Raw genomic sequence first — 9,143 nt, 5'->3', positions numbered from 1 at the left:
GGAATCTTTGAATTTTCTCTGACTCCTCTTCATTCTTAAAACCTTAGGATTGTAGCTGCAAACCATTTTAATCGTGAGATCATATTTTGTTTGAGGCCTGGAGAATTTCATGGTGTAATGCTCCCTGCTGTGCTTGAACACTTTGTTGAAGGACTCCTGTGGCTTCTCTGACAGGAATCCAACCGGTATGGTTATTATACTGATAACTGTATGATTGTGGAACAACATCTTGTATAATGGTTGGGGCAAATGACATCAGTTGTACAGGCTAGTGTACAGTCGTGAAGTTTTCCAGAAAGCACAAACCTTTTCATCAGCTCATCATCAACACCTAGAATCTCTGCTAACGTTTTCTATAACATAAAAAAACTCTTTGGAGTATTGCTATCATTGGAGTTTCCAGATCATCCTGACTTTGGAACATCAATATTGATACCAAGGTCAGCCCTCAACGCTACTTGAATCTGCTTTCTTTTAAGCTTAAGTCGTTCTTATCCCTTGCCGTTTCCTTTTTAAAATCCAGTCTGTAGGCTATGTGAAAAAAACAAACTATGTTTTTTATCCACAAATAATGTGTAGACAGGCCATGTTTAAATCTTATATCTGTAAGGTCTACCTTAAATCTATTTTTCGCATACTTTTTCGCATACTTTTCGCATGACAAACTTTTCTCTAAAATCTCTACAAACTTTTCACATTTTCCACTTTAGGTTGGAGCTGGTTAAGACGCAGATTCTGGAATTAGTAGTTGCGTCAGTCACTTCACTAAGAATGATGGCATATTTTCAGGATGTAGCCTTCTTAAATAATTTTACTGGTCTTCCCTCCCTCATTCTTACCAGCATCAACTTAAATGATTTTTCAAAAATTAGTTAATAATTTAATTAACTTATTGATGATATAGTAATCCACAAAAAATTTAATTAAAAAACCGTTTAAACATGACAAAAATAATCACTAACTATTAAACGAAAATCACATAGTTGTCATAGAATATTTCATAACAACCCACAACAACATTAAAGATGCTTTTTAAAAAAGGTTTTAATAAGGTTTAGATGATTTAAAATCTTAAACAGTTCTTCATGTGTCTTCTAAAGTTTTTAAAGGCAAAATGTATAATTGGATATCATTTATAATAAAAAACCTACCAGTTACTCTCAGCTGACCTCAGAAAATTTGGTTTTAAAGTTTTATGTACATACGAGAGTTTAATTTAAAGTTGATCACATGTGCGGCCTAGTACTGCCTCGTGTTTATCTGCTTGTGTAGAGGAAAATGTTCAAAAAAAGATTGCGCATATTAAAGGGTTTTATTCAAAAAGACTATAAAAAAAATCCAAGCATAAAAAATAAATTTTCCGATTTTCTTTTCTTATTTCAATATATGATGTCTCTGGACTAATAGATGTCGTTAAGAAAGGCAATTTTAGAAACACATTCAAAAATTGTCTTGCTAGTCTAGGGCTGCCATAAATGTTGGACTACCGACCGGGACTACCCCTCCCCTCCTGCCCCATCCTCTTCCGCCCCCCTTCCCTCCAGCCTCCCCTCCTCTAAAAAAAAACAACAACAACAACAATACATTTAAATAAACTTGTATTAACAATCATAGCCTTATTATTAAAAAAACAAAAATGCGATTGATCATTGGTATTCCAACGGTAAAACTGTCACCCCAATGGTAATTCATTTTGGAACATTTTGGTCAGCAGGAAATTTTTTTTTCTGTGAGCAATGTACCAAAGCTAAAAAAAACTATAAATTAATTAGCAATTCAAGTAAATTTAAATAACCAAGCATAGCCTAACTGCATACTCGTTTATCAAAACATTTTATAACAAGCATTCTTTACTCACCTTTACTCTTCCCTGACTTCATTATTGCTCTATTTAATCCAATCATATTTTTCAGATGTTCTGGTTTTTCGTAGCAGCTCTTTTTCCTTCTTTACATAGTTGTAGAATTCAAATAACATTTTTAAGTTCATAGCACATGAAATTATACATTTCATTGTGTCGATAGAAAGCGAGTTACGCTCATCTGTCCATTGAGTTTAAATTTATAAGAACACACGTTCAACATGCGCATTATGCGGTGGTATGGCAAACAAGTATTGGTACATTTTCAATAGATTACCTTTTCTTTCCGTCTCTTTAGTCTTTATAAAATTGTGCAACCATTTATCACGCATCTTTCATTTTCCATTCTTCACACAGTTCTCTTTCAATAAAAGAATTCATATATACAACTTCCTCATAAATAAAATCCGTAAAAAATATAACCTTTTCACTGAAATATGTAATGGTTTTCGCAACGTTTTCCCATTCGGGTACTTCGTTGAAAAGCATCCACGAAAAAACATAATTGGCCGTTGGAACTGACCATTTTGCTAAATAATTAATTCCAACCTTGAAAAATTTCTCTACATCATTTTAAAATTCTTCTTGCTATGTTATAGTAACTTCATTATATTTTTTTAATTTATTGTACGCTTGGCTTGTTTGAATACCTAAAAACTTATTATTTAATCTTTCAGTTAATTGTTTTTTCAAGTCCTCCAAAATATTTTTTACTTCAATAACAGTTATAATCGATTTTTCGAGTTTCCTAATTTGTTTTTCAAACAAACACATCTGACTATGTACAAATAGTGTATACTTCTGATAATGGATTTTTGAAAATCTCTTTTATTGCTTTTCGGGGATTTTCTTCTTCCATGAAAAAATTCTTTAATGGTTTCCAAAACTTTTATATTCTTTCAATTGCTGGAAATAGCGATAACCACCTACTTCTTGAATGTGATAATATGTTGTTATATGGTAACTCAGCGGACTCGCATTCCTTACTGTATATATTGATAAAAAATATAAAATTTTAAAAATACAGATTCTACATCAATCAACAAGACATCGGCGGCAGTAGAATCTGTATTTTGAATGTGTGCAGGACAACCGACTCCTTCTATATTTGCAGACAATGTTTCTTTTAATTTATAAAACATATTATTTATTCCGTGGCTTTCTCTCCCTTCAAAATTAGTATTAGTATTATTAGCCCCGAATGCCATCAGGTCTTTTGCTGGAATATTATAACTGTTCAATGTACTTTAAAACGTTGTACTACAATGTACTACAAAACGCTCTACAAAACGCTGTTATTGTATCGGCGGTTTTATTAGGCAAGGTTTGTAACTCAAGAAGTTTAACTTTTAGGTCATCACATTCCATGAAATAATGGATGAGTATTGGAAACATCTTCATGTATTTGTGATTACTTGAATCTGTAGAAATTCCATAAAAAGGAACCTTTTGTAATTCCTTTTTAATTATCTCTACGGAATGAGGTGTTAATAGATTTTTAATTAGAGCAGTTTCCTTTTAATTAGAGCAGTTTCCTTTGTTCTTGCAGTAGATTGCTTGCTTGCAATTTTGGAATCTGCAAACATGATGAAATTGAGTTTAGTTGTGCAGTCTAATGAACTCAATGTCTGATGGTGTTTAACAGTTTTATATGCAGTTGTTAATTTCGCAGCACATATTAAACGACAACACAAGAAGAACAACAACAAGATATTTATTTTTCTCAAAATTTACAATCATATAATTACAATAATATATTATTAATAATAATAATAATACTAATATTAATTTAAAAAATAATAATAATAACAATAATAACTATATTCATTAATATAGCAAATGTAACAGCAAAAATAATAGCATTTATAATAATTGTAATAATAATAGTAATAATAAAAACAGCAGTAATGAAATTAATAAATATTAATGACAAAAACAATTAAGATTCTATAGAAATAGTAAGAAAAAACTAGAAAAAAAACAAAACAAAGGAAAACTAAAGGAAGTTAATAATAAAAATTAAAAAAATTAAAATTAAAATTAAATGTTTTTTTAGAATTTGTTTAAATTTATTTTGTTTTAAATAAAGAAATGAAGATAAATTATTTTAAAATTTTAACTTTTCAAACTCATTCACAATGCACACAAGACTTCGACTCCATTCACTGATGCAGTGATGTGTAATTGAATACTTACCCTACCTCAAAGTTTTATAGAGAGGTACATTTAGTTTTCCATTATTGATGTTTCTAGTTAAATGTGAATGTATAAATCGAGTTTCAGTGAAGAAGGTTGTAATAGAGGAAGGCAAATTTTTATTAAGGGAGTCAAAAACAAAAAGAAGATTTTAACAAGTGCTAATTTAACAAGTGCTGACAAGGTAGGAATTTTTAAGTTTTTTAAATATTTTTTAAAAATGTTGGAAATAAACGTCTATTATTAATTTTAATTTTAGTCATATGATTATTGTATAAAATTTTTTGTCTAGGAGATAAAAAAAATATTAGCTCAGTTTTTTCCAAGTTCAGAGAAATTAAGTTTGCATTTAGCCATAAACTAAACCTTTTAGGTCTAAGTTTATATTTTTACACAAGGAATGATGAGACTTATTAATATGCAAGATATTAGTATCATCAGCAAATAGATGGATTGATGAGAAGTAGACAGAGTTATTTAGATCATTAATATAAATCAAAAACAATAAAAGGCTCAGAACAGAACCCTGGGGAACACCACAAACTATATGTTTGTTATTTGATTTGTAACCAGTAATGCAAACAAACTGCTTTCGATTTGAAAGATAAGATTGAAACTAGTTACAAGCAACTCCTCGAATTCCGTAATGTTCAAGTTTAGAAATTAAAATGGTATGATTAATAGTATCGAATGCTTTTTGTAAGTCGATAAAAACACCATTTACGAAATGACCAGTCTCCAGTGGCTTTTTTATTTTTTCGGTTATACTTATGAAAGCTTGGCAAGTTGAGTGTTTTGATCGAAATCCAAACTGAAATTCATTTAATCAGTTAAAGGTCTCAAAAATGAGTATAATCTAGAGTACATTAGTTTTTCAAGGAGCTCGCTAATGTTAGAAAAAATTGAAATTGGTCTATAGTTAGTACATGAGAGCTTTGAGCCATTTTTATATACTGGAATTACAAGATAATTTCAAAATATCAGGAAAAATTCCATTCAAGAAGGAGATATTAAATAGCTTAGAGAGAATATAAGAAAATTCAGAATTAAAATCAATGTTTGTGGGGATGCTGTCAGGACCTATTGATTTTCTAGGTTTTAATTTAGATATAAGTGATGAGATTTCAGAATGGTTTGTTGGAGATATCAGTAAACTATGGAGATTTGAATGTTTAAGATTATATAGCTAATGTAAGATGAGTGAATTTTAGAATTAAGTTTATGAGCTACATTTGTGAAAAAGTTGTTGAATTCTTCGCAGATTAGAGTTGGTTCAATTATGTATGTTTCGTTAACTTGTAAGCAATTTGGAGGTACATTATTGACATTTATTATTAGACTTTTTATGCCTTTCCAGGTCTCATGAAGATTTTTTATATTTTCTGAAAAGAACTTTTTGAAATGTATTTTTATTCAGTTTTATTAGATTAATTATGATATATTTATAGCGTTTAAAAATAGTTTTAAGTTTAATTATATTTGTTGGATCTTTTATCCTTAACATTTTCCGTTGAATAAGATTTCGAATTTGAATTGATTTTATTATTTCTTTAGTAATCCATGGCTTGAATTGACACTTGTAGCTCTTAATACCAATTTTTTTTAAGTGGCTCATGACAATCTAACAACAATGTTGTTTGAGAAATAAATGCTTCAAAACTGGAGTTAACATCGTTTTTATTGGTAATGTCATTCCAATCAACTTTTAATAATTCAGGATTTAAATAATTCTTTATTGTAATTTTTAAAGTTCCTGCGGTATAAATTATAATTGAGTGGTATAAATAATTTGTTGAAATTAGGACAAACAAGAAATTGAGGTAGGTGGTCAGAAATAGAAGTTGTTACATTTCCTGAAATAATTTGGTTAGTAGTTACATTTGAAAAGATGTTGTCAATGATTGTAGCAGAATAATCAGTAACTCTCGTTGGTTGCGTAATAAATGGGCAAATAGTATAAGAAGTAAGTAAGTTTAAAAACTCACAAGTTGCAAAGTCAGAGTTTTGCTGTATCAGATTCATGTAAAAATCGCCAAGTAGAAAGACAGATTTATTTTCAGTAGCTATTTTTTGGAGAAGGACAGACATTTTATTATTGTTTACATCTATGCTAGGGTGTCTATATATGCAACCAACAATAACATTTGATTTTTTGGGAATAATTATTTCAGCAAAAGTAGATTCTAAATAGTTTGGTGTGTATATGATCAAATCATCTCTTCTTTTATAAATTAGTTTTTTTGATAAATATAAAAAGGTTTCATTACAAGAAGATTCGGTTGGTGTGTGCCTCAAAATTATAGTTTTGAATAATAATTGGATGTGTGGAAGGAGATTCTTTTTTTAATCTTGTTTCTGTAATTCCAAAAATGCTAAATTCAAAATTAATTAATGATAACAATATGTTCAGATCTTCAAAATGCTTTTGTAAAGAGGATATGTTTAAATGGGAAAAGGACATGGAGTTAGTGATGTCAAAGTTATAAGAACAAAGTTTATTAATGTCATAATATTGACAATATACATCAAAAGATGAAAAGTTTTCCTCCTCAGAGACGGACGCATGTGATGTAATAAATTTATTAAATTGAGTAAAGATTTTATTCAATCTCAATGCTGGAAAGAGTTTAGTTGATAAAGACAAGTCATCAGTTATAATAATTTTATTTGAAGAGAAGAGTAGTTTAAATTCATTATCAGATACATCAGTTAATGGAAAGACACCTTTGGTACAATTTATATACAGCCATGTTGAGCGTTTTGAATGTGTTAAATTGTACCCATGATTATTAAACCCAGCTACATTTTGAATGAGTCCAAAACAAACATTTATCACATTGAGTTGAACGGCAGCTTACACTAACTTTTTTTGTACATACAGTACAAAAAAAGTTAGTGTAAGCTGCCGTACATACAGTACTCCCCAAAAATTAGAGGTCATAGTAAAACTAATGAGAAAGAATAAAGAAGAAAATTTGCAAAATTTAGAAGAAAGCTTGAAGTTCTTAAGTTTTAAAAGAAAAGAAAAAAAAATAATAATGAAAATAACAATGAAAAATAATAATGATACAATATTATAAATAGTAATTATAATAGCAACAATTATAATAGTAATAATAATATTTGCCATAAAGTAAGAAATATTAATGAACAAATTAATATAAAATAATATTTATAATAAAACAATAGATTAATAGGTAATATTATATGACTAACCTAAAATAAGAATATATAACTAATTATGAATTAAATAGAAAATTGTATTAAAATTATATCTAATATTATATATTATAAACAAAAACAGAAACAACGTAAAATAAAAATAATATCTTAATAACTAAATTAAAGATAATAGTAATATATTTAACAATAATATATTTATAACAATATATAATAGAAATAAATTAAAATAATTAAATAAAATAAGTTACAACAAAATCAAGTTACATAAAAATTATATTTAATCAAATTCTTCACTTTCTTTTTTAATAGATAATTTTTACTTCTCTTTTTCTTTTTTTACTTTTTTTTTCTTTATGATTTTTATTGATTATTTGAATGGTTCAAATCTTTTTCGAATTCGAAATTCTTTTGTTAACTAGTAAACGTTTTTTTCTATATTTTTGGTTTCTTTATCGAAAGTTGCATTTAAATTGATTATTAATTTAAAAGTACTTTTTCCTTTTCTTTTTTCCTTTTCTATTTTTTTTCTTTTTTCTAATATATTTTCTATTTGTTCATCAAATTACTTCTTTACTTTATTCAGTTTAGATTAAATATCTTTTCTTTTTTTCTATTTATTTTTACTGATCCGTTAGAAAAACACATCCGCCATCCCTGAAAACGTTGCATTTAAGATGATAAAATATCTTCTGGAGAATTTTGTATTATCAGAAAAGACGATATATCTGTTGATGATGATGCAGACATTAATCTGGAACTGTGATTACCTAATTTAACGTGATCTCTTATACTTGATTTTCCACCATGACTCACCGATGTAAAAATATTACAAATGGAACAAAATGCTTCGTATTCATTTTCTCCTTTTTTAATACAAGGTTATTTTTTTGTAAAATCGTCTGAAAAGTGACACTTCCTTTTTGGCATGTTTGTTAAAGTACTCAAATTAAAACGAATAATTAAAATTCAAAAACAATCTGGTGCTAATAATTTAAAGAAATCAACGTCAATACGCAACAGATAATGAGCATGGTGTTGAGTTTTACTTACAATTTAAAGCACGTTTTATTTTTATTTAAAAAAATACTAATTTAGGAAGTCATTGCATTGCAAAACAAAATTATTTTCCTTAAAAAAATTTTTATAAAGTAAGCACTTACGTAACAAAAAATGTTTCTTATTGTAAAAGGTGGTGCGCCGTGCGTGCGCATATCAATATTTTTACGAGTTTTATGAATTGTAGGAGATTTTTTTAATATGCTTAATAATTTTATATTGACCGGGACAGCTAGTCCTTTGACAGGGACACTGGGGCACAGAGCTTCTACCCCTCAACCTTTTTGTACAATCTAGAAACGTATTTGAAAATACCTCAGTACAAACATTTTTATTATTAAATTCGAGAAAATAAGATTTTTGTGATTAATAATTTGACATTTAAGATTCAGTGATTATTCGATAATTAAAATGTCACTATATTTGATATTTTATATTTGATAATTAAAATTTCAGTGATTATATTCGATAATTAAAATTTCAGTGATTATATTCGATAATTAAAATTTCAGTGATTATATTCGATAAGAATCAGTGATATTTATTTAGAAAAATATGGACATTTTTGTTTGCATGAGTCAACGGTTTGCAACACTTAGTAGTTCGATAATTCGATTCAAGCAAGTAAAGCAAATTGAAGTAACAATTGCATTAATTTAGTCAACTGCGGTTCTCTGGGGCGCGCCCCCCCTGCCCTTCACTTTTTTTCTAAAGGACCTTTTTTTTTCCAGAAAATTCTAGATATAGAGGACTTTGTGCCCCTTCTCTTCAAAACCCGTGTCATCGGCCATGTTACTAATTGCTGTTCTTACCTGAAAACTTTGCGCAATTTGTCTTAAATTTCCTT

Source organism: Hydra vulgaris, chromosome 13, assembly GCF_038396675.1.
Source record: "Hydra vulgaris chromosome 13, alternate assembly HydraT2T_AEP".
Classification (NCBI taxonomy): Eukaryota; Metazoa; Cnidaria; class Hydrozoa; order Anthoathecata; family Hydridae; genus Hydra; species Hydra vulgaris.
Note: the sequence above shows the minus strand (reverse complement) of the source record.